We start from the raw sequence: 27,122 nt of genomic DNA on the forward strand, positions 1-27,122 counted from the left end.
AAAGGGTGTTCAGGTAGTATCTGTTAATCTAATCTAATTACACATATCTAAGGGGACTTGTTGATGTTGATATGCGGGAGTGCAAATTGGGGTGGTTTATGACTGCAGCTGTTCACGGCTGGGAGTTGTTGTCTATCTGAAAGACTAAAGTATATAAAAGACCTGAATGGAGACGGCCAATCAAATTGCTCAGCCATTCAGTGTCTAGTGAATACAACTCGGCATTCAGTCTATAGTTTAAGTTAGGCTTGTCTGTGTATGCACACACAGACCTAGGAAATGGGTCGCTGAATTATCTACTCTGTCGGATTTTTTGTCATCTGTGGACTTTGGACTTTGTTCTGTGTTGGAAGTCAATAAAGTGCATCTCTCTGGAAGAATTGGGTTGCTGCGGAAGAGTACTTACTAATTAATTATCATACCCATGATACTACTATACATCTTATATCACTACTTTGGTGCCGTGACCCGGATATCTGTTAATCTAATTACACATATCTAAGGGGACTTGTTGATATTAATATGCAAGAATACAGATTAGGAATGTAGGTATTCCAAGGGCTCAAAAGGGTATTCAGGTGGTATCTGTTAATCTAATTACACATATCTAAGAGGACTTGTTGATGTTGATATGCGGGAGTGCAAATTGGGGCGGTTTATGACTACAGCTGTTCACGGCTGGGAGTTGTTGTCTGTTTGAAAGACTAAAGCCAATCAAAGTCCTAAATTGAAACGGCCAATCAAATTGCTCAGCCATTCAGTGTCTAGTGAATATAACACGGTATTCAGTCTATAGTTTTTAAGATAGGCTTGTCTGTGTATGCACACACAGACCTAGGAACATGGGATTCTAAATTATATCTACTCTGTCGGATTTTTTGTCATCTGTGGACTTTGGACTTTGTTCTGTGTTCTTACTAATTAATTATCATACCCACGATACCACTATACTACTACACATATTATTATATCACTACAGTCATGTCCTTCTCTACCTGGGATAAGAGATAAGAGATGAAAGAAAAGGTATAAGCCTGTTTGCCAAGATCTTGGCATATATATATTTTTTTTTTAACAATATGTTTATTGAATTTTTCACAGGGTATCAGTACAGACGGTTGATGTATTAGCAAGGTTACATAGAATAGTACACAGTGCGGTAACCAGTGTCATTCTGTAGCAAATGTATACAGCGAATACATAGTCTTTAGGTTGAAGTTTGATGAGTGGAGGCACCATCTCCATTCCCCGGCACCCCATCTGGGTACTTACTGTGCCATGGGACAGGAGGCAGCGCCACCAACCATCCTTTTGTCAGAACTAGGTAACTTGTAGAACCAGTAACATTCTAGGTACGAAGAACTGAAAAACTGGAGAGTAAAAGCAACTTGTGGGCCTACTTGCTATGAGTATATTACATGTTTGCATGTCCCATCCTGAGTAGTAACTGAGAGAAGTGTCCCTAAGTGGAGCGGTGCATGGGTGTGGGGGTTTCTACTTTCTTTGCATATTAGATGTGCGGGATTGTAGCAATCCACGGGGGTAAAGATGTATAACAATAGATATGTCACAATGTAAAAGAAGAAGACAATCAGGGTAGTGTTGCACTCCTCGGGTCGGTGATCCAGGGATCCCAGTTGAGACGAAATGTTGCGGTGTACATGTTGGCCTTAGCAAAGGAGAATTCCATTAGGAAGTGGTTGTTTAGTAGAGCGATGAGTTCCGATCTAGAGGGGGCTTGTGAGGCTTTCCATTTTCTTGTTAGAGCTAATCATGCTGCAATAAGTATATGGGTTGCAAGGGCTCTGACATTCTTGGGCCAGTTGGGGACGTTAAGACCCAGGAGTAGGTCCAGTGGGGATAACGGCAATGGGATTTTGCAGAGCTGTGAGATGATGTCGGAGACCTCCTGCCAGTACTGGTGGATGTTAGGACAGTCCCACCATATGTGTCGCAGGGTGCCTTTGCCTGAGCAGTTTCTCCAACATTGAGAGGAGGTAGCCGGGAAAATATTTGCCAATCTGGCTGGGGTGTAGTACCACTTGTGGAATAGTTTTTGTGTCGATTCCCAATGAGATATGCATTTTGAGGCTTGAAGAGGGATGGTCAGGGTTTTGTGCCACAATGGAGGCTTTGGTGGCGAACTTGTGAATGTGGACCAAAATGTGATGGATGAAGAGGTGTGATCTTCGGAGAGCATTGTTAACAGCTTGTAAATCCATGCAATGCCTTTAACTGCTGGGTTTGGGGTATTGTCAAAATTCAGGATGTCAGTCATTTGGGGGTCACATGCTGTGAGATCAAGTTTAGCGATAATAGAGCGGATCCTCATATACAAGAAGGATGTATTAGCAGGGAGGTCAAAAGTTCGTTGAAGATGTGGGAATGGGTGGGGTCCAGATGTGGAAATGAGTTGTCCCAAGTTGGTAAGTCCTTTTTGTATCCATACCTGAAGGGATAAATTAGGAGAGATCAACTCTAGTGCTTGGAGATTTATTTTAAAAAGGATAGCTTTGGGTATGCCCTTGGATTTGTTTGCAGTGGCCGACCACACTCGCATGGCTGCGATTACCGTAAGTAGGAAGTGTCGATGTGGTTGCAAGTTGAGTAGTGCAGCCATTAGTGTGTGTTGTGGGTTCGCCTTGAGAGCCATGGTTTCGATTTGTGTCCAAGTCTTGGTCGAGGTGGGCGTCCACCATTCCCGTAGTTGATCCAGTATAACTGCTTTGTAGTATGCGTGGACGTTGGGGGCTCCCATTCCACCATTTTGTACAGGAGACAAGAGGATGTCTTTTTTGAGTCTGGGATGTTTATGTTGCCAAATATGTGTATTGAGTATACTTTGTATCTGCGCCAGTTGCTGGGGTAGCATAGGTATTGGGATCGTGCGAAACATATACAAAATATGTGGCAGTAAATACATTTTGACTTGAGCTATTCTACCCACCCAAGAGACAGTATAGTTACACATATCTTTGGAGATTGCGCAAAAGTTTTTCCTGTAGGGCGGCATAGTTTAGTTGAAGCATAGATTTACTGGGGAAGGTTAGTTGAATACCCAGGTATGGGAGTGAGGAGTTTTTAGCCCAAGTGAAAGGAGTGGTTGTCGAAATATGATGTGAAGTTTGAGGGTCTATCCCTAGGTTCAGCATAGTGGATTTGCTGTGATTTATTTTATATAGAGAGATTGAACTAAATTTTTCCAATGTTTTTTAGAGATTGGGAAGGGAATATCTGGGATTTGTGAGGGTAATAATAACATCGTCCGCGTAAAGACCAATTTTATGTTCTACAGTCCCCACAGTGATGCCCGATATTGCTGGTGTGGATCTAATGGCTTGTGCAAGTGGTTCCATCATGGCAAAAATCAGGGGGGAGAGTGGGCACCCCTGCCTAGTGCCATTAGTGATGAGAAAGGGGTCTGATATTATGCCTGAGGTCCATACTCGGGCGCTAGGGGAAGAGTAAAGGTTGAGTATAGCCTGGAGGAGATTCCCTGTCAGTCCGAACTTGAGCATTACCTTCTCCATGTATTTCCAGTGCACCCTGTCAAACGCCTTCTCTGCATCCAGGGAGAGGAAGAGAGAAGGCTTTTGTCTGTGCTCTACCCACTGGATCAAGTCAATAAGGCGTCTGGTACCATCGGAGGCCTGCCTGCCAGGCACGAATCCGACTTGGTCCGGGTGTATGATGAGGGGGATGACTTTGGATAATCGTTGGGCTAGTATTTTTGCATATATTTTGGTATCAGTATTCAAGAGTGAGATTGGACAGTAGTTGGCTGGGTTATCAGGAGATTTGCCTGGTTTGGGTATGGTGACAATGAGGGCCTCCAGGGCTTCTGTGGGGATTTTGCCTGTATTAATGTAATGGTTAAAGGTGGTGCATAAGTGCGGGGTGATCACATCCGAGAAGTGTTTGTAATATGCGTTCGGGAATCCATCCGGTCCCGGGGCCTTGTGTAGGGGTAATCGTTTGATGGCCATGCGGATTTCCTCGGGGGAGAAAAGTACAGAGATAGAGTCTAGTTGCTCAGTGGATATTGAGGGAAGGTGAATAGAGGAGAGAAACTCATCTATGTCTGCTAATTTTGGCTTGGTTTCTTGATTTAGGTCATTGAGATTGTAAAGTTTGGCGTAAAAGGTACTAAATTTGTTTGCTATATCTAGAGGATTATGAACTTTTTTACCTTGGGAGTTGGATAAGTATTGTATCTTATTATTGGCCCGGTGTTTTTGTAGTTGCTTGGCCAGGAACGCACCTGACTTGTTGGCTGAGGAGTAATATTGTAGCCTAAGACGTTTAACGTAGTAATCAAATCTTTTGTGTAGGTGTTCGCTAAGATCGTATCTTAGGCTTTTGAGGTCTAGGGACAATTTGGGAGATGGATTTTGTTTGTTGGCATATTCTAAAGCCCTGATTTGCTTTAGTAGGGTTTCTGTGATGGCCGTTTGTTGTTTTTTATTTTGTGCTCCATATTTAATGAGGAGGCCCCGTGAGAAAGCTTTATGCGCATGCCAAACTATGGATTGGTCAGTAGTAGAATGTACATTGATATCAAAGTAGGTCTCAATCTCGGATCGAAGCTCATTTTCAAAGGATGGGTTGGTGAGGAGGGATGTGTTTAGTCTCCAAATATTATGACTAGCAGTTTTTTTGCAATTGAATAATGTGATGGATATGGGTGCGTGATCCGACCACGTGATTGTACCTATGCGTGCTTCAGTGATTGACTGGAGGAGAAATTTATCTGTGAGGAACATGTCGATCCGGGAGTAAGACTGCTGGGGGCTGGAGAAGAAGGTGTAATCTCGCTCTGTGTCATGGGTACATCTCCACGGGTCATAAAGATCTTCTTTATGTAGAAGTGAGGACAAGGCAGAGGGCCTACGTTTAGTAGGGTTGGATGTGTCTAGGGTTGTGTCAATGATTTCATTAAAGTCTCCACATAGTATAACTGGATCAGATCTATACGGTGTCAGTTTGGAGATCAGTTTGGTAAAAAATTTCTTTTGGCCAGTGTTAGGGGCGTATAGATTCACTAGCGTGAGGCGTTGGTTTGCAATTGTTGCAGAGAGAATCAGGTATCTGCCGTCTTCATCAGCTTCACAGTGGTGTAGCTGAAAGGAGACAGAGGAACTAATTGCAATCATTACTCCCCTTTTTTTGGTGGGGGCACTGGCAAAAAAGCAGTGCGGGTATTGCTTATGCGAGCATTTTGGGGAGTTATCTTTATCGAAATCCGTTTCTTGTACGCAAAACACGTCAGCGTGATGGGACAGTGCCTCTTTCCAAAGGAGGTTGCGTTTGAATGGGGAATTTAGTCCCTTTACATTTAAGGAGGTGATTTTGAAGGCCATGATATTGGGGGATGACCCGGGTTGGGAATGAAAGGAGCGAGATTCCACACCTCTCCTGTTCGCTCTGACCAAATATGAATCAAACAATATAGTAGGTATCTATACAGAGTATGGCTGTGATATACAAAAGTTGTACAAGAAACACCCGTAGCAGTTACACAGGACTGTCAAATATGCTATAATGCGGAAGTAGGTCAAATAGTAAATAGATTATACGTTCAGTATGAGCGTGTAAACACTGTTAGGAGAACCAAAAAGAAAAAATAAGAATAAAAAGAGAGAAGTAATATATATCTCTGTAGGAACAAAAAGTAAGTAAAACAATTATAACGGTGTGCTTAGCACACTATAACCTTAGGGGGTGGATGTGTTTCAGAAACTGCGCCCATCAGGGATCCTAGTGGTGCGGAGGACCGAGGGCCTGCTTGTTGTTACGGGTCTCGCCTGGATCGTGTATCCCATTCCTTGCAGACGGAGGACAGGAGTAGGAGCCCCTGTATTCTTTTTGGTTGACAGATACGGGCAGAAATCCCCAATTGGTCAGCTTTTTATATCCATCTTTGGAAGTAAGGATGGGAATTATCTGTTGCTGGTATGTGACCAGTAGCTTGGTAGGGAAACCCCATTTATATGTAATTTTCTTCTCCTGTAACACAGAGGTTACAGGGGTGAACGCTCTTCTTATCTCCATCGTGGCCTTGGAGAGGTCACTAAACATGAGGACATTTGTGTAAGGTGCTGGCAGCGGTTTAGTGGTTTTGGCAATTTGTAGAATCTGCTCCTTAACGTGAAAGTAATGCACTCTCGCTAGTATGTCCCTGGGGGTGTCAGGGGGGAGGTATGCTGGTTTGGCAATTCTGTGCGCGCTATCAATCATGATGTCTCGTGCGTTTAGGCGGGGTAGTAAGCTGGAGAACATCTCTCGCAGGTAGGGCGTGATTTCATTCGGCTTAACAGATTCGGGGACACCCCTGAATTTAATATTGTTCCTTCTGGAACGGTCTTCCAAATCTGCTAATTTCAGCTTCATATGGTGTATTTCAGACGCATGATGTTCATGTGCGTCTAATAATTAATTGTGGGCCCTGACATGGTCCTGCATGTTATCCTCAAGCACAGTCGTTCTCTCTGTCAGGTGATCTACCCTTCCACGTATCTGAGATACAGAGAGTTGCAGTTCTCTGTGTAGGTCTCTCTGCAGGGTAAGGAGCATGGCTTTCAGCATTGATTCTGTTACAGGGCTGTCAGAGACAGGGATGGTTGCCAGAGCTGGGGTGTGTGCTGTGTCAAGATCTCTGTCAGCCCATTGATGCCTTTTGTGCTGTGGCTCCTTGCTGGGGGAGATGGCTGGGGAGGAGCCCAGTCTCTTACCTCTATCCGTGCCTTGTTGTGAGGAAGAGACATCAGGTGATGGGAGGGTGTCCATGTCCTCCTTGTGGGAGCGATTGAGCGGCTGGGAGAGGAGATCGTCATGTAAGGAAGCTGCCAGCTGTGTCTCAGCGTGTGCAGCGCGGGACGCTTCTGAGGTGAAGCTCCCAGCACCGGCGCCATCTTGGGCCTCGTTCATAGATGCTGGGGGATAGTAATCCGTGAGGCGGCGAGGTGCTGGCGGCTTATTCCGCCTCCTAGACATGCTCGGGATGGTCCTACTGTCTTCCCCCCTCCGTGTGATTGGAGCGGGGGTCGGATCGTGGCGTAGAGTGGCTTTAGGTCCCGTCAGCGGCACGGAGCACAGGGCTTAGGCGTCCATCATGGTCTGCGTCAGGTCACGCCCCGGCATATATTTTTATATCAATATTTATGATGGAAATTGGTCGATAATTAGTGACTTGGGACTCATCTTTCCTTCTTTAGATAATACCGCTACATGTGCTTCTAGTAGTTGTGATGGTGAGTGTAGTTCTGACTGATGTTTTGTTGTATTGTAAGGGTAGGCCATCTGGTCCTGGAGCTTTACCTAGTTTCATGTCTTTGATTGCTCAAATTCAGTGTCAGAGAAAGGGCCTTCAGGGTCTCGTGCGGTATTTGCCAAGATAGGAGGGGGTCTATATTTTTGTAGGAATTCTTGTATAAGCCTTGTTCTTTTTTCAGAATTTTGAGGACATTTAGGATTTGATGGGATGTTGTATAAGGATTGGTAGTATAGTTCTTAGTTATTAGCTATCTCTTCGTTCAATGAGTGTGGTGTGTCATGTTTATCTCTAATTTGATGGACGGTGGCAGCTGTTTTTTTGTTTTGTCCTGCTTTCGCTAATAGTTTACCACTTTTGTTTCCTTGTTCATAGTATATTTTATGTCTGAGTATATATTGTCTTTTTGTTTTCATATTTAATTCTATTGATAGCTGTGCTCTTGTTTGGGTTAGTTAATTAAGTGTTGTGATCGCCAATGTACGTTTATGAGTTGCTTCTAGAACTTGGATTTGGTTTGTCAGTGTATTTATTTTGGATTGTTGTTCTTTCTTAATTTTGGCTATCTTAGCTATGATTTCTCCTCTTATAACACATTTATGTGCGTCCCACTGATTAAGGAGTGACATCTCATCGTACTCATTTTGTGAGAAGTAATCCCTCAGGCAGTCGTTAAAGTGTTGAATGTCAACAAGATCTTTAAGAATGGAAGTATTTAGTCTCCAAGTTTTAATTCTAAAATTTGTATTTGGGAATGTTAGTGTCATGGTGATCGGATGGTGATCCGATAGGATCATGGGTTCAATTGTAGTGTCTTTTAATAAGTTGAGATTGGATTGTGATAGGAAAAAGTAGTAGAGAGTACTTTTGGTGTAAAGGTGAAAAGTAAATGTAATCTTTTACTTGTGGGTTTAGAGTTCTCCAGACTTCATGTAGCATGAGACCCTGTAGTTGCAATTTGATTTGCTTTAATGCTCTGAAAGGGAGGGTTGATGTACCATTTGATGTGTCTATAAGGGGATTTAAGGGTGTGTTTAGGTCTCCACCTAGGATAAGAATGCCTGAGGCAAATTAAGTTACCAAGTCTCCTATAAGGCGAAAGAATTCAACTTGTTTTGTGTTTGGAGCATAAATGTTTGCAATGGTAATGCGATGGGAGCCTATTTTCCCTTTAAGGAACAGATATCTTCCCAATGGGTAGTGTATAGAGTCTATTAGCTGGAATGGTGTGTGTTTGGAGATTAAAGTAGTAACTCCTTTAGTTTTACCTTCTGGGTTTGTTGCATAAGCTATTGGAAATCTCTTGTCTTGGATATTTGGAACTTTGTCAGATTTTTTTTTTTGAAAATTCTTTTTGTTGAAGATTTTCACTGTGAAGGTACAAAACAGTGCCTTTGGAGCATACCCCGGCCAATTGGTGCACATAGTCATGTGCATAACAGTGTACAACTCACCGCGCATGTCAAAAACTAAACATATTTAACTAAAAAACTTCTTTTTTCAGGAATATTTATTCCCTTTGTGTTGACAGAGAATAGTTTTATCGATAGTGGAGTGATTTTCGAGTTTTGGTTGGACATATTGTCTATAATCTGTCTAATCTTTAGATTGAGTTTATGAATATACCAGGGATATTGAAATTTAGAGGGAATGGAATGTTGTTACCAATTGAAGGTTGGTATGGGGGGGGGGTTAGGTTGTTTGCATGGGGAGAAGAGGTGGGGGAATGTAAAATGAAGAAAAAATAAAATAAAAAATGTACTGGAGGTAGATTTAGGCATGTTGGTCTACCTTATTTGCTAACTTTGTTTTTCCCCACTTATACTTCCACTCCAAGAGATGAAAGATAAGGGATGTTATCTAATGTAATTAAGAATCCGGACTATTCAGAGGGGATGTCAAGGAAATCACCCTCTGTGTGGGTTTGGGGTCTAATAAAAACCACTGTAATACCAAGTCCTGCTACTGTGGGGCAGCAAGAAAAATTTGATGCAGGTATAGTATGAGGATACAAGCATATAAGGATATGTTTGGGAGGGGGATTACCCAGAGCAATTATTAACATACTTTACATGTAATTGAGAAATAGTCACAGAGCACCCTCATCCGATACATCAGTATTATATTGAGTCATGTATATACTGGCTATATTCTTAGGGTTAGGTAAACATTAATACATGTGGAATATCTAATTCGATTTTTCCCCTTTGTCATTCAACATATTTTCAGTAGAGGGAGCTGTTATGCAGTAGAAGCAGTGAAAGATTAACAAAGAGCAAATGTATAACCTCTATTGATCTATTCAGCTTTTTGTGATTGAATTCACAATTTTTATCACAGTTAAGCTTTTATTTTTAACTTAATTTATTAGAAAGCTTATAGCTAAACCTACTGTATAAATCTATGTATAAATTGGTATATGTGTGAAATACTCTGGTGGATCTATGTATTAGGCTCTTTTATAGTATAAATTATAAGAGCTGCTCAGGAATTTTTCCGGTAACCTATTATTCTATTCTTCTATCAGCTTCTAGTCTAGCTGATTTTTGCTGCTCCGACGTGCAGGAGATCTGGCTTCAGACGTCCATCTTAGAGCGGAGCTAGACCACGCCCCCAATTTTGTATGACATAATGATATTGTATGATTATAAAGAGTGACTACATTAATGATATGATTACCTTCCTTCATCTGTAGTTTATTAGATGGGTCCAGGCAAATTTCAAACTGATAACACGGACTAGTGGTGACCTTCCACACCAGTAAATACCCAAAAAGCTTAAAAAGAAAGGTCAATTTAGCTTCAGTAAACCCACAACTTTCCTGTATGCAGAAAAAAAGCAATATTATTGCTCAACAGAACAGCTTCATAGCACTGCATACTTCAGCTATATGAATAATCTCTGATAGAGAATGTGCTATCTGTTTTGCAGGACTTTTAGTCAGGTACTTTTCTTTTATAACCCAGGTTCCAACTTTGACCATATTACAAGAATACAAGCCTCACCTTCCTATTCACAAGTTATGTCCTGTAGCATACTGCAGGAATGCATACTTTGAACCTACGTCCAGTTTCTGATTGCGGGTAGGCAATAACCACTAAACTGTATTCCATTGGAAAAGAGGTGGGCAGAATTCAATTGCTAAGAAGAGCTGAGATTTTGTCTAGAAGCCAGGAAATCAGGATTTGGGTTAAAAAGGTGACTCCTAAACCTTTTAGACAAATGGACATGACCAGGTTGATTTTTAATAATACATTTTTAGGCAGAATAAAAGAGTGTGCTCCAAAGTAAAGTTACTTTATAACTTTTTAATGCATTAGGTTTTTGCTATGTATTAATACAAATGCATGTTTGTTTTTATTTTATAGGCTGTTAACTATCACTGAAACCAACACATATCAATACACTTGTGATCCTGGGGATGAACCTGTACATCAATAGTGGTATGTTTTCTTTTTTTTTTGCTTACATTTAAAATTAGAAGAATTAGAAGAATATCATTTTTAGGAATTGCCTCAATGTTAAATTACGCTCTATAATATCATCAGGTATTTCTCCAAATACAAATATTATTTAGTATTCAACCTTTACCTCTAGAGAATGCTTCACTTTTTAGCTTCAAGACTTTTCTTGCAAGATTTGCTTCAGCTATTTTCTAAAACTGTTATAGTTACCGAACCTTTAAATTCACATTGAAAACTGGCCATACACTGATAAAAATTTCCCTGCTGGACCAACTGAATCTTGATTAGTGTGTGTCCATTCCTGCTTGACAGAAGAGACATGTTGGAAAATTTTCTTCAATAAGCTTCAGCTCAGATCAGGTGCAGAATATAATGTCCTAGTGGGGGGAATTCCTCCATCCACCTTGTGGATGGAGCAATCTGGCTGCGAAATCTCACTGGCTGATCAAAAAAAAAGACCGTGAAGGTACAGCTTTAGTTGCTCCTTAATTACATGGTATTCTTCTTTTTGTTATCATTATTCCATTCTTCTTTATGCATTTTGCTGCTATTTTTATCTATTTAAATATTATTTAAATGCTTTTGTATCATTTACATTTTACAGTAATACAAGAGATAATGGTGCTATATGAATGGATACATTTTAAAATACAAAGGCATTTTGCCTTTTGTGGCTTATTCATCCAGGTTATGTACTAGCAGCAAGTCTGAATATCTATAACATGCATTAGGCTTGTAAATGTATTATTAAGGAATAGGAATGAGCTTTTGACTTAAAGGGGTTTTCTATGTTACATGAAAATTGCACACTCTTAATAGCAAAAATTAAATATACTGTCAATATTTACATCACCATAAGTATATTAGCGTTCAATGAGTGTCATTGAATGACTGTGATTGAAAGAAGGCCAAGACTTTTAAATTAAAACTCACAGTTTTAGGTAAAGGTGAACTGTGATGCAAGGATATAGATTGGGACAATTTAAATGTCTTCAGGAATGCATAAACCACTAAGCCTCAGCTATAGTCTAGTCAAAATAATACAAAATAAAATGTATTCATACAAACAAATTACATACATTGTCATATAAAACACATAGAAAATGTTTGGTACATATAAATGATGTATTCATATAGGTGAATTACATATTAGGTGAAGTATATATTGTATATTGAAAATTGTACAGTATGTACCTGAAATGATATATAAAAATTTGTTAACTCTAGGTCAGGATTTCTCAACCAGGGATCCTTGGAACTGTGGGATTCCTCCAGAGGTTGCCAGGGGTTCCATGATCAATGAAGTGTTTCTAACTCCCAATATCCACTGATTATCAATTATCCCACTGACACTTAATATAAGGGGCCCTTCTCCTATTGACTACCAATGTATGGGACCACTACACCAAATTCCAATATAAGAAGGTGCTTTTCCACTGACCATCAATGCATGCCCCCCAATTTTCTGAAGGGATAAAGAGGAACACCGTTTAGAACACAGTACAGCAAAGAAAAACAGTCCTACCATGGCCCTTGTTACACGGGCAACCAAGATTGATTATGCAGAAAATGATTGGCTGAGACACACTAGTGCTTTTTTGACCTACAGTGATTTACAGTTGGGATAAAAAGTTTAGTGCAGCATTACACTTTTGAAATTGAAATTTTGTATAGAGATGTACGCATTAGAACAAAATGAGTGATAGCTGGGGTTGCATGAGGGACAGAGGAATTGGTCTCAAAAAAGGGACAATCCCTCCAAATAAAGGACAGTTGGGAGACTGTTGGGTAGTATAAACAACTTGTATGTCTCCCAGAATACTCTTCATTGCATTTATGTGTTCCTACTTTAAAGCAGGTTTAGCTACATTTAGCTACATTTATGGAGTTATTATTACATATACTTATATACATTTAGAAATCTCCTCTAGATGCATATAAACACTAGTTTTCTATGTGCCAGTGTGAATGAAACCTAACATGTTTCATTCCCATAATATAACAATGTTTTTTTTTAAATTTATTTCTAAAGCTTCATGCACACTGGCAAAATGATCCTGTATAAAATGCAAGTATATGACATACTTACATTTTTTACACAGGATCTTTCCTGTGTAACTGTCATACGTATAGTTATATAAATGTTGCCTTGAATTTATACGTATAACATTCTTCTTTTCTTTTGCAAGCTAAGATTTAAATGATGCTTATCTGTGTGTACATGCATATAGTACATCTATATATTGTATATATGCATAAATTACTGATCTCAGACACATTTGAATTTATGGATCTGTAAGCAGTGTTGTTTTATTGATCTTTCAAACTAAAAATTACAAAAAATAAGGACTTTAACCGTTGCCATAAATAACCCCAAAGGAAGGAACGAGTATTTAATGAAGAATTACAGTCTCTAAGTACAATCTCACTCTTCAGGGGTTGAAGAGTGAGACTGTACTCACAAAATGTGTTGGGTCACCATAGATGCTATGACACACTTACCATGGACTTGTACATTTGGGCCAACTTTTTGGCATTATGATACCTTGTCCCAGTTCTATTGCTGGCATATAGTTATGTAGCGCTGGTAGATTTTTATCTACCGCTGATAAGTAAATTTAGTGGGTCGCTTGTTATAGGAAGTTAGATTTGCCTCTGTTCCAGCTTGGCTGACATTGCATGCAGTTCCACATTGTGCCGGTGGGTGTCGTTGTCACCATCGGCAGGTGTTGGAAAAGCAATGTGTTGAAGCGAATGAGTGCTCCTCTGTCCCGGAGATAACTCGGTGGAGGTGGTCCTCCGAATTTAATTCTGTGAGAGGGTATTTATGGGACAGACGCCATGTTTTAGGGTTCGTTTTCAGACATCTGCTGGCCCTCCTGGCCGACAGGTATGCACTAGGAATACCACCTCGTGGTCCTCCGTTCCGGAGGCACGCGTCACTACGGCGTGTGGGTGGGCCCAGAAGCCTGTCTGGGGCCTACCACAGCAGCAGAGGAATGGTCCTGAGCTGTCTATCCTGAGTGAAGAAGCTGGACAACTGAGAAGATCCCAGGGGAGGACCCATCATGGAAGGATCATGCAGAGTGCTGGTCTGTAGAGGGGCCTGGTGACTCGATTGGAGGACGCATTCCAAAGTAATCTTACAGTATAGTACTGCTGGGTTGGCTTAAAGGTTCAAGTACTGTATCTGACATTCATCACAAACCAATACATCCTGTGGCAGAGGATCGTACGGGTTTTATTCCAGATAAGTCTGTGGCAGAGACTTTTGTTCGTGCTACGTGCTGGCTGCTAGGCAAGTGAGAGATGTCTATCCAGGCGGGCAAAGATTGAATCCTACGAAAGGGGGACTATTCAATTGCAAGTGTTCAATTACAAAGAATGTTCTGAAGAAATACAACAGAAAGGTATTTGAGCTTCCCTGCAGCTTTCCTACTACCTCTTTCCTGCTACTTCCCTTGTTCGTTTTATTAAAGGTTATTGGTGCTTATATCGTCCAGAGGTAAACTCAACGGAACCCTAGACCCGGTGCCGGTGAAACAGAGGTATCGAGAGTGAAGGTAACAAGCCCGCTTAAACCAGCAGCTCCACCGAGAGTTATTGCTACATGTGTGGGCGTCGTCCGGAATTTGTTAGCCGTCATTCTCACAACCTGGAGAGGTGTTTCACCGGGAATTTACGGTGAGAACTGGACTTTGTCATTTTCTCAGGAGAAGAAGAGGTTAAAAGTTGCAGGACTTTATTTCTGAGTGCGTAGGCGGCGGGCGCCAGTAAAAGCCCGGGAGCTACATGATCAGATGAACAAGTGGGAGGAGCCTACCCTACTTGATACCACGTGGGACACGTGTATGTGTTTGGCGCCAGAGAAGAAGAGAGGCCTCGTGATCGTGCTCAGAAGATCAGAGTGTGGCCATGTCTTTTTCGGCGATGCAGTCAATTATGGGACCAAGAATGTTCCCAGCGAGCAATGTGTCGAGTACTATGTTGACAGGAACCCTGCTTATAGAGACCGGTATTCGTCTGAAGCCGCGGGGGAGGTTTGTTCTCTACACCATTGGAGATATTGAAGGGCTGGGCATGATTTGCCACAAATGTGAGGGACTGGCCGTACATCTCTGTCCATTTGGTCGCTGCCCGCAATGTGGAGAGTATTTGTTTGTGGTGGAGCAACCCACCATGTCGCCCCATGCTTATCGTATGGACTGGGCTACAGGTGTCGCCACAGTAGAAGCTGCTATTTCTGCTGGAAAAGAACGGCAGGCCGTGACTTTGCCTGTTGCTACCAAGAGTGTAAGGGAGAGAGACACTGCTGTTACCGATTCATCAGCGGACTTTACTTTGATTTCCGCATCCACTACACCTATCCCTGTTGTACCTGTCCAGAAGAAGGTGGGATATGTGAAGGCTTCCCGCGGCCATGGTCGAGGCCTACCCCAGAGACTACCCAAACTGGATCCAACAAAGTCCACCTCAGGAACGGGTGAGCAATTGTTGGGGAATGTATCTGCGACTGTAAATAGATATCTGCCAGCAGAAGAACTGGGAGATTCGGAGATAGAATCCATGCCGGATCTCTCCAGTGATGATGACCTATTTGAGACTATGTCACAAGAGTTGTTATGGGCCCAAGGCGAGGATGTTGCCTCTGCCATGACTTTCCCTGAATGGACAGTCCTGAATTCTGGGAAAACATCACCTTGTGTGGAGCCACACAGCACTGTAAATGAGACATTGTCAAAAGTTACTAGTTCACTTCAGACACCGGCTGGGTCTATGGTGAGCAAGTCATTGGATTCGTGTGTGCCTCCTGGTATGGGAAAAAATAGATCCTTACCGAAACTTGCACGTTTGCAGAGAATGTTGAACAAGCGTGTCGCTACGGAGTATGGTTTGGAGTTCCCATATGTCCCTCAGGACATAATGCAAGTGATTGAAGCTAACCGGGAGCTTTGGTACAGTGAAGCTGTTTGGGACTATTTATCTGTGCCTTAGCCTTTCTGGAAAACTGGTTGTTCTGTTGATATGGATGAACGTTACAGTGGATGTTTTATGCACTGGAATTATGGTCGGCACATTCATGCTGACAAAGTGGTAATTTGCAGACCCGGAAGAGATGACGTTGTGTATTTCATCACTACAGTGGATAAACTGGGAAAGACACTGACATTGCCAGATCCCCGGTTTTATTGGTAATTATGGACAAAAGAACTTTGAGTTAGTTAGTTAGTTAGTGTCAGTGCATAGAGATCTTCGTGGTCAAGATCTGAATACTCATCTCAGTGTTTTAAATGCAGGGACTTCTTTTTTGCTAGCCAGATTTTCTTCATTTAAGAAAAATTGTGTATATATAGGGATGGACTCCTAAAGATTAATCTGAAATAGATAATGGGAAGAGAGTTTCATTTTTTTTCAAATGAGACTTTGCTCCTGAAACAGTATAGGTCGCATGTATGTTTAATATGTTTTTCTTTTCAGAAACTATTTGATCCCCTATCAAGCTGTTAGGCTTTTCAGCTAAAATAGATAGTGAGGTTGTGTACAGTCATAGGATGGTTTTGTTTGTGGATGTGAACATAATGTTTTACAAATGTTGATCTTAAAATGTCTTTCTACTGCCTTTCTTTCTTCTTTAACTAAATCCAAGTTTTAAGCTCAAATACCTACTCTCAGGCTTGGGAGTTATTATTTTGTGACAGACGTTGAGGACAACGTCTATTGTACTGGGGGGGGAGTATGTAGCGCTGGTAGATTTTTATCTACTGCTGATAGGTAAATTTAGTGGGTCGCTTGTTATAGGAAGTTAGATTTGCCTCTGTTCCAGCTTGGCTGACGTTGCATTCAGTTCCACATTGTGCCAGTGGGTGTCGTCACCATCGGCAGGTGTTGGAAAAGCAACGTGTTGAAGCGAATGAGTTCTCCTCTGTCCCGGAGATAACTCGGTGGAGATGGTCCTCTGAGTTGCATTCTGGGAGAGGGTATTTATGGGACAGACGCCATGTTTTAGGGTTCGTTTTCAGACACCTGCTGGCCCTCCTGGCCGACAGGTATGCACTGGGAATACCACCTCGTGGTCCTCCATTCCGGAGGCCTGCGTCACTGCAGCGTGTGGGTGGGCCCAGAAGCCTGTCTGGGGCCTACCACAGCAGCGGAGGAATGGTCCTGAGCTGTCTATCCTGAGTGAAGAAGCTGGACAACCGAGAAGATCCCAGGAGAGGACCCGTCATGGAAGGATCATGCAGAGTGCTGGTCTGGAGAGGGGCCTGGTGACTCGGTTGGAGGACGCATTCCGAAGTAATCTTACAGTATAGTACTGCCGGGTTGGCTTAAAGGTTCAAGTATCTGACATTCATCACAAACCAATACATCCTGTGGCAGAGGATCGTACGGGTTTTATTCCAGATAAGTCTGTGGCAGAGACTTTTGTTCATGCTACGTGCTGGCTGCTAGGCAAGTGAGAGATGTCTATCCAGGCGGGCAAAGATTGAATCCTACAAAAGGGGGACTATTCAATTGCAAGTGTTCAATTACAAAACATGTTCTGAAGAAATACAACAGAAAGGTATTTGAGCTTCCCTGCAGCTTTCCTACTACCTCTTTCCTGCTACTTCCCTTGTTCGTTTTATTAAAGCATTGGAAAACCTACTCAAGTGTTTAGTGCTTATATCATCCAGAGGTAAACTCAATGGAACCCTAGACCCGGTGCCGGTGAAACAGAGGTATCAAGAGTGAAGGTAACAAGCCCGCTTAAACCAGCAGCTCCACCAAGAGTTATTGCTACAGTTAATAAACCTGTACTATGTTTTTATTACTGGCTGTGTGGTGCTTTATTTAAAGTCCCAATGGGCAAAACTCTGCATTTGTATGTACAATGGGGATGGAGGCGCCTTGCAGGGTACTACCAACCATATTTATTTTTTGAACAAATATTTTATTGAAACATCAATTTAAAACCTTAAAGCATGTCCACAAATATGTATAGTATTCTTTCCTGCATTTCCAACTGGTAATGTTGGGCAATATAGATATTGAAAACATGTAGCCCACTTGCATGTGTAGTATAACTATTGAAACATCCTCATATACTGGGCCAAGTGCAGGGATCAATAAAACGTCAATCAGGATCTCAATATGTTTCGCCAGATGGATTCTTCAGGGGATCCTATTCATGCTGGGAAATACATTACAATTATCATATGATACATTCTAATACGATATATAAGAGACAGAAAAAAATGATAATACCAATTTTATACAGTGATTTCATTGCAAAAGAATATTTACTTGACAATATATATTATTACTCACATCTAGGCATATAGCCAAAAACTACAGCCATAAAAAGAACTTCAGCCAGGATGGAGGACAGAGAGATAAAAGGAGAGGAGGCGCACGAGTCCAGCTAGATTGCAGGAAGGTACCGCATCAGGGTCACCACAGCTTCAAGAGGAACCCACCAAGACCACTCATTATCTAATGAATAATAACTAAATGTATAGTCTCAATAGATCCCTAATATGGAGCAGGAGTGGACCATCCTCTGGTATTAGAATATATGATGTGACTCTAATTGTAATGTATTTCCCAGCAGGAATAGGATCCCCTGAGGACCGAGGAAGCCATCTGGCGAAACACGTTGAGATCCTGATTGACATTTTATTGATCCCTGCACTTGGCCCAGTATATGAGGATTTTCCAATAGTTATACTACTACACGTGCAAGTGGGCTACATGTTTCAGGTTTCAATATCTATATTGCCCAACATTACCGGTTGGGAAATACACGATAGAGTGCTCTGCATATTTGTGGACATGCTTTTATAGTTTTAAATTGATGTTTCAATAAAATTTTTAATTTTTAATAATTCCTGAGTACTCGTTCCTTCCTTTGGGGTTATTTATGGCAACCCTTAATCCCCCTGGCGGTATTCCCGAGTGTGGCTCGGGGTAAATTTACAGTACCAAAAGCGGTAACCCCAAGCCACACTCGGGATTGCATCGCAGGATCCAGGTACATGTTACTTACCTTGTCCCCAGGATCCTGCGATGTCTCCCCGCACTGTGAGCGAGCCGCCCTCCGTTTGATCTATCACGGACCAGAGTTCCGTTGCCTGCGAGCATTGCTATGCACGGGGACGGAGAAGGGCGCCAAATTCAAAAAGTAAAACACACAATACATATACAGTACACTGTAATCTTACAAATTACATTACTGTATCAATTTATTTCACATCCCTTTTGTCCCTAGTGGGCTGTCCAGTGCCCTGCATGCAGTTTTATATCATAAATATCGTTCTTTCTGTCTGGTAACTGGAGAGTGTCCATAGCAACCAAAACCGTCCCTTTACATCAAAAGTCTTTTTAGACCAGCTAGAAAACAGCGATAATAAATTAGAATCACTTGCAGAATTGAGCGATAGTGATTTGTGGGGAAATCCGTCATCAAACACTGAAAGTGCAACTGAGCAAATTTCAATGTTTTTGATTTGATTACATTATTGAATCATTTTTATTATTATTATATTATTATTTGTTATAATAATTTATAGTTATTTATTATGTTATAATTTATGATTTCGTTTTTCAAACTTTATCTTACCCGGGATGTCTATTAGACTCTTGTTTGGACAGATTTAAGTGAGTTATTCCTAAGAATTACAGACCTACAATATAAAACGCCAAATTTCCATGCAAAATAATTGTACCGCTTTCAGCATCAAAAATCTGAAATAATCATACTGCCAGGGAGGTTAAAGTCTTTACAAAAAAGGGGTCACTGCCCCCACCTATAACTGGTCTTCACAGCAAGGAGCACTGGAAGGGCAAACGCATGTAAAATAAAACCAAAGAATTTCCAAGCTCAACTTACCAACCAGCCTGCGACCAACCGAATTAACCTGCCTAACAGTATGCGTTTAAAAACAGGGGTTTAAGTCTTTATCTTTTTCCTTTTTTTGTTTGAATTCTCATGGATGTGGTGCTATGTTAATCAAGTTATGTCTCCTTTTCTCACTTTTGTTGATCTTTATGCACCATGTGCATAGATCCTTAGGAATGAATAGAACTTTGTTTAGATCTTTTTTTAAAAAAACTGTACTGATATAAATTAAATTTTATTTACAGCCATGTGCATGAACTCTAAATCCCACCTTAAAGGATTTGTAAACCTTAACAATGGACTTCTCTAATTTGGTTTCTTTTGGTTTGATAAGGAATTTTGATATATGTGTTCAATAAGGGCAAATAAATACCAGAAATCTTGTAAGCTGATAACTTCCTATGCTCTCTGCATGTGCTCCATTTTTATCAGCTACAATGTTCCCAGATATCTCTGAGGACTATAGAAACATCTCCTCTATGCAGTGGCGAGGGGGATATTAGTGTGGTCCTGTTATAAGTTACAGTAGAAGGAATGAGCTTTGATTTACTAAAACTAGAGGGTGAAAATCAGCTTCCAGGTTTTTATGTTAAGGGTTTAATTGAGAGAGCTGAAGTTAGAGGATGACTGGCTACCATGCACAGCTGCACCAGATTTTGCACGCTCCAGTTTTAGTAAATCAACCCTATTGTGTTTATTAACAGTGTTGTGCCGAACAAAAGTGTCCAAACGTGGATACAGAATATATTAAAAGTGTCCACACCAGATAAGTTTTTAAAGCCAATGTTTTCCAATCTTCCACTGATACACCTGTGATCTGAGTGAAAAACCTCTCCCAGTGGATGTAAAACTCACCATATGTATATGTCTATGTTATCAACAGACAGGTACCTGAAGTTAGAAGCCGGATTGGCTACAATGCACAGCTGCATTAGATTTTGCACTCTCCCGTTTTAGTAAATCAACCCCAAAGTATGCTGCTGGTAGAATTACCACGGTAAAATACTTTTGAAATTTATTATACACCTCCCCCCTTCCCCAACAGAACAAAGCACAGTCATTATACCAATACTCAATATCCTCCATGGACCCTGTGTCATTCTCCAGCTGCTGTCTTTTCAGAACGTTCTCATCTGATTTAGTTTCTTGCATGTCTGCTTGCCTCCTTAAACTTGCTAGATACAATCCCAGTAACCCCAACTACCTAAGCTTGTTGCATAGGGTTTAAAGCTGAACTCCAGGTAGATATAAAAGACACAAGTGAATGTCTCTCTGTTCATTATTACATTTTTTTTTCCATGCAAGCAGTATAAGTTCTGAGGTGCTGAATAAGTGTTGAGATTGCTGCTCAAAAACTCTTTCAAAAAAGGCAAAAAAGTAGGCACACAGTATATGACTTTTCCCCTAGAGCTTAGTGAATGAGATGAACTTTATTGGTTGAACTGGATGGACTTGTGCCTTTTTTCAACTTTGACTTCCAGCATCCAAATGTGTGCAAGCAAAAATGCTTTTCTTTATATTTTCCTTGCCTGTTATTAGGTATTCTTTGCAAAGTGAAACTTCACTACAAACAATAAGCTCTAGGGCATATTCCCTTGCAAAGTGCAATTAGCCCTGCAAAGTGAAAAGCCTATTTGCCTTCAGTTCAGTAAATCACCCCCATAGTACCTAAAGAAGTAGTAAACTCTGCTATCCCAATGCTGCATTTCTTCTAGTTTGTTATAATCACTTTTTATCAAGCATTACACAGTATAATCCAGGCACAATCGCATATTACTTACTGTTTTATTAAACTTTTAAAAATCTTGTATCACAGGATAAGGCGGCGCCATCTTCATTATGGTTTTCTGAGTCCGCTTTGCATAGCATTTCTGCCCTTTAATGTTTCCCTTACTGTAATCGTGCACATACGCGATCATGTTTTAGCCAAGCCTTGTCCTCAATCCGATGTTCCTTTTGCAACTGTACTTCGCTGCTCATGACCTGTCAGTCTTCTGTATGCTGCAGCTGATCGCCGCTATAGGATACAATACGATGCCCAGATTTACTACCCATGTGACGTCACACAGGGAGTACCAGGAAGCTATGAAAGACTCTGCAGTCTCACGAGTTTTGATAGCTGTGCTGCAGAGAGGGGAAATCCCATTCATGGCATTCTGTCAATGGACAGACGGCACACAGAGTGTGTCGCGAATCTAGGGAAGGGATGACATCTTTAAACAGAACGGGACGGATTACAAGAAGACAACACAAGTAAGGAGACATCTACAAGCAGCAATCATTACTGTTTTTTATGCTGATTACAATACGATAAAGTAGTGTGGGAGATTTTACTACCACTCTAAACTAGGTCTTAAACATAATGTCCCCAAAAATATGCTAAAATCCACATCACTGGTACAACCAACTACAGTGTCATTAGCAGCAGGTGTATACTACTTTCTGAACTTCTGTGGACTCACTCCCCCAGACCCAGTGAATGGAAGGAAATCCTTATGTTCCCCCACAGCACCTATCAGGTACTTCACCCAATTCCCTCTCTGACATTTTCCTCTTTTGAGGCACATTGAGGTTGATTTACTAAAGGCAAATAGACTGTGCACTTTGCAAAGTGCAGTTGCACTCTGTTAGAGTGCTCTGGTGACTTCTATCATCCAATCATGTGCAAGCAAAAATGCATTTTTTTTTTATTTTTCTTGCATTCCAATCTCTGGAGCAACTACACGTTACAAAGTGCACAGTCTATTTGCCTTTAGTAAATCAACCCCATTGCGTTCACCTATTTTCTCACGTTTCTCTAACAATTGCTGTGATATAACCCCCCCCCCGGACAGGTAACAACCTTCTTTAAAGATGTCTATGCCTGGCTACCCTACTTCCCTCTTCTGAAATTTTTACAATCCTTCCTAGTAACTTCAACATCCCTGTTACTACTAACTCTTCTGCTACTTCTAAACTTCTCAGTCTAACCACCTTGTTTGTCTCCTACCTATGCACTCCATGCAACCTCTCCAACAATCCTTTCCCTCTCTCTGATCATCACCTTATTAATTTTGTTCTCTCCCCTCTTCCTCCTCCTCTCCCTCCAACCCCCTTTACTAACATACATCCGAAAGTCACACCACTTCCTCAAACTCGATCTAACCAAAACTGAGCTCATAATATTTCCTCCCCTATGTGCCCCTTCCCCTGACTTCTCTGTCAAGATCGACAGCTGAACTATCAACCCGCCCCTCCATGCCTAGGTACTAGGTGGAATCCTGGACTGTGAACTATCCTTTTAGCCCCGCATCCAATCAATGTCCAAAGCCTACAGCCTCAACATCTCTAAAATGTGCTCCTAGTCCATCCAGTGGTCATCTCTCACTTCAACTACTGCAACTTCCTCCTCTTTGGCTTACCTTTACATAGGCTATCCCCCCTTTCAGTCCATCATGAATACTGTTGCTAGACTCATCCACCTCACCAACCACTCAGTGTCTGCTACCCTACTCTGCTGATCCCTTAATTGGCTTCCACTCACCCAACAAATGAAATTCAAAATACCAACAACTTACAAAGCCATCCACAACTCTGCCCTCAGCTAAGTAACTGACGTAGTCTCAAAATACCAACCTAATCGTTCTCTTACTTCCTCCCTAAACCTCCTGCTCTCTAGCTCTCTTGCCACCTCCCATGCTCACCTCCCGTTTTTTACCAAGCCTCTCCCATCCTCTGGAACTCCCTACCCCAATCTCAAACTATCTCCTACTCTGTCCACTTTTGGACAATCCCTAAAAACCCTTCTCTTCAGAGAGGCCCACCCTACCCCCACCTACCAACTTTTTTCCCCACTTTCTCTATCAGCTCATTCCCCACATTTATGACCTTTTTTTATCTCTTTACCCTCCCTCTTAGATTGTAAGCTCTAATGAGCAGGACCCTCTGATTCCTACTGTATTAAACTGGATTGTAATTGTACAGTCTCCCTTATGTTGTAATACACTGTGTAAACTGTTGGTGCTATATAAATCCTGTATATTGATAATATACTGTAAGTTTGCTTTAAAATGAAATGTGTTTATTTTATTGCTTGTCATTGATTCAAATGACTTTGCTACCAATCATATCCTTTCCAGTGTGGTACAACACAGCTGTGTCAAGGGGCTTTGGAAAAGTATTCTTTATTATAAGCAGATAATAGCAATTATATTGTCATGAAAACTGCTTTGCTAGTTTTACTTTAAAACAAATGCATCATAAAATGTATCATAAATGTTTGAACAGCAATATTGTGCAAATAATGAATTCATTAATTAGTGCATCCTACTATGAAAACACTCTATTGATGCCTTTTTTCTAAGAATTTGGAATTCATTATTACACGGTGAATATTTTGACAATTCCATGTATTCAAATGTGACAGATTTTTAGCCCTTCTGTTGCCGGAGATTTGTTTTATGTTAAAACAGGCTTTAAAACATATATTTTATTAAAGCTGAGAATCTGTAAAATAAAAAGATGGTGGTTGCAAATTTGTATGTCTCACGATATTTGTGATTATAAAATTGTAAAAGATCACCAAAATTGTAATAGAATACCATATATATGAAGCCTCAAAAATGAATGCATCTGCAAAATAACAAAAAAAAAACTACACTACTCAGTCCTGTCACCAAAATCTGAACACTGAGATTGTTTTTAGTTTTAGTTATCATATTAGACATATCCTGATGCAGAGTATTTCTTTAAGGGCAAATCAGAAATTGCTTGATTAGTTAATAGAAAGCTCTCTACTGGTGGTTGCAAACCGGTTGGTAGGTAATAATGAAGCCTGGGATTTCCATGATAATTCTGCGGTGGAACTCTCCCCTTCTTCTGACTTTACTTCATTGGGCTGCAGGTAGATGAGGAATCAGGTGATGACTCATCTGAGTGTGTTCCAGTCTGCTGCTCAGAGTTCTGCTTTGATATGTCTGATCTTGCTCTGCTGCGGAGAGATGGGGTCCCTATAATGAGCTGCACATTAAAGAGTCAGTCTCGGGACCCACATGGCATACTTGGGAAAAAGAAGACCATCAGGTTCTGTTGTCCTTTTTTCAGTTTCCCCCATTTGAGCATGATGGGTGGAAGCAGTGAGTGTAACCCCACAGAACAGAAGAAGATTAACCTCCCTGGTGGCTCGGGGTGGATTTTCATTACCAAAAGCTGTAACCCTGAGCCACACTCGGGATTGCATTGCAGCATTTAGGCAAAGTTACTTACCTTGTCCCCAGGATCCTGTGATTTCTCCCCACTGTGTGTGCGAGCTGTGTCCTCTACTCGATCTAGCACAGTGCAGGGCTCCGCTTCCTGCGAGCATCACGTCGCATGGGGACGGAGCCTGGCGCCAAAAGTGAAAAACACATACAGTACACTGGAATCTTACAGGTTACATTACTGTATCAAATGTATCAAATTATTTCACATCCCTTTTGTCCCTAGTGCTTTGTCCAGTGCCCTGCATGCACTTTTATATTATATATACTTTTCTTTCTGTGAATATGTAATATAGGAAGCGCTAGTTAAATCTTCAACATTAGAATATCAAAAAATAAAAAAATATAAAAATATTAAATGATTGTGACATGCTGTGCCACAGCAGAAAAAATCACTCAGTGATAAGTCCTTGTAGTGAGAAAAATGTGCAAATAAATGCAGAATTGATTTAAATGGTGATCTTAATTCCAATGCTTTCTTTACGTGGGATAGTGACCAATTCTTCAACAAACAAAATACAACCCACATGAGCAGATAAATGGGCTGCTTACCAGATGTATTTGACTTCTTTAATGAAAAAGAAAGTCAAATGTCGCTTTGGCAGGATAATGCCTGCTCGCATATGGAGAAGCTGAGAGATGCACGGAAAACCTCCTCCTCAGAGTTTGGGGCAGGATATGCAGGATATAGAATAATAACGTTTATTAAAATAGCAGGATAAAAAGAATGGCCAAATGGCTCCTTACTTTAAAAAGTGCAGAACCCGGCACTGGGGCTGCAGGCTTTTCATGTGTGAGGGAGCTGGATCCATACCGCATCCACCTCCGTGAAGGGCGTGCATTCCACCAGCTGCCGCAGACAACCAGAGACCCAGATGTGGCGTGGGGTACAATGTGACCAGGTACCGCCTATTACAAAATATTACTGCATGATGAAAAAGCATGTGTCGATGTCAAACCTCAATAATAACCTATTATTAATGTTTCATATTGCAATGCTGCTGCTGTATGTAAGCCATGCTAACTGTAATGTCAGCTTCCTATGTCTTTTCTTTAACAATAGTTTCATTATTAGTCTTAGAAATGGCCAGAATTGTATAACAAGGTTTACCCTCCATAGACTTCAATAGGATTCACTGCAAAGTTTGTGAACATTTCTTTAAACAGTTTCAAACTGAAGTGGGCAGATTTGCTCATCCCTAATGCTTAGTAGGAGGGCACTGTAATAAGGTGACCCTAAACGTGTCCACTGTCATCGTGGACAAACAACCCAATTTTGACTCATTGCTTCATAGAAGATTGTTACAGAAAAATTGGACTTTGCTTACTGTATATGTTAAATGGTGAATTGTATTCTTGCACTAATGTTCTTTTCTTGACAGAAAAGGGTTCACCTCCTATGCAGGTTAAGTTGGAGCAATCCCTTTCTGACTGTAGATGCATGCACTGTGAGATCAATTAACGCAAGAGTTGCCTGCAGAGCTTGCAATTATTTCTGACTTTGCTTAACACTCCATTTTTTTAGGATTAGCAACTTTGTATATTAATTGATTGTGTTGGTTGAATTAAAATTTAAGATGAATGTTTATTTTCAGTTGCAACAAAATACCACTCCCTCAACACTTGGCTTTTTAAATAGTTTTTCTAGAGATAATTTTTGGACATCAATGTATTCCTTAGAGGTCTTTGGTGGCTCTGATTCTTTTTAATACATAAACTGTTTCTCTACCTGAATGCCAACATTTTACAATGGTCTGCTGTATTTGATGTTAATACTTGAATTTTGTTTGTGAAATTTCTCAGGTTTTTTTTAAATGGAACTAAACACCCAACACAATTTATAAGATTTTTCCGTTACAGTATTTTATTTGTGGCATCAAAAAGCAGTGGGTTCTTTCTAACGGTTCAGTGCTTTAGTGAATGACAAACATGGTACAACTAAACAGAAGAAGAAGTAAGAGTGTGCAAAGACTTTTCTTCCATTTTTGAATGGCAGTTATATTCTACTGCACTTGAATGCATTCCAAAACTGAAAGAAATGTATGAAATGTGTCCTGAATTTTCTTGAGTTTTGTTTACTCTGCATTAATCCCTATCTACATCCATGTGGCTCTTTCAGAAAGTTTATATGTGGTATTTATTTATTAATGTTTTGTGGTAGTTGTTAGACCATAGTTGTCATTTTACCAACATGTTTTTCTAACCCCTCCAAATAAATTGCATTTATTTACAACATAAATTGTGACATCATTCTTCTACACTTACAGTATCTT

General features: G+C 40.8%; 1 protein-coding gene across 5 annotated transcripts in view; it reads left to right on the plus strand.

Moving 5' to 3' along the window:
- Positions 1 to 27,122, plus strand: part of SGCZ (sarcoglycan zeta) — a 2,017,576-nt gene that overhangs the window by 617,117 nt on the left and 1,373,337 nt on the right. For 3 of the 5 annotated variants that reach the window (XM_073608275.1, XM_073608266.1, XM_073608259.1), the window contains exon 3: positions 10,639 to 10,713. The exons of the other annotated variants lie outside the window; for them this stretch is intronic. The gene's annotated coding sequence lies outside the window, so the exon portion shown is untranslated. The remainder of the gene's footprint in view (positions 1 to 10,638; positions 10,714 to 27,122) is intronic. 5 annotated transcript variants of the gene reach the window in all.

The sequence above is a fragment of the Aquarana catesbeiana genome, linkage group LG01 (assembly GCF_042186555.1).
Source record: "Aquarana catesbeiana isolate 2022-GZ linkage group LG01, ASM4218655v1, whole genome shotgun sequence".
NCBI lineage: Eukaryota > Metazoa > Chordata > Amphibia > Anura > Ranidae > Aquarana > Aquarana catesbeiana.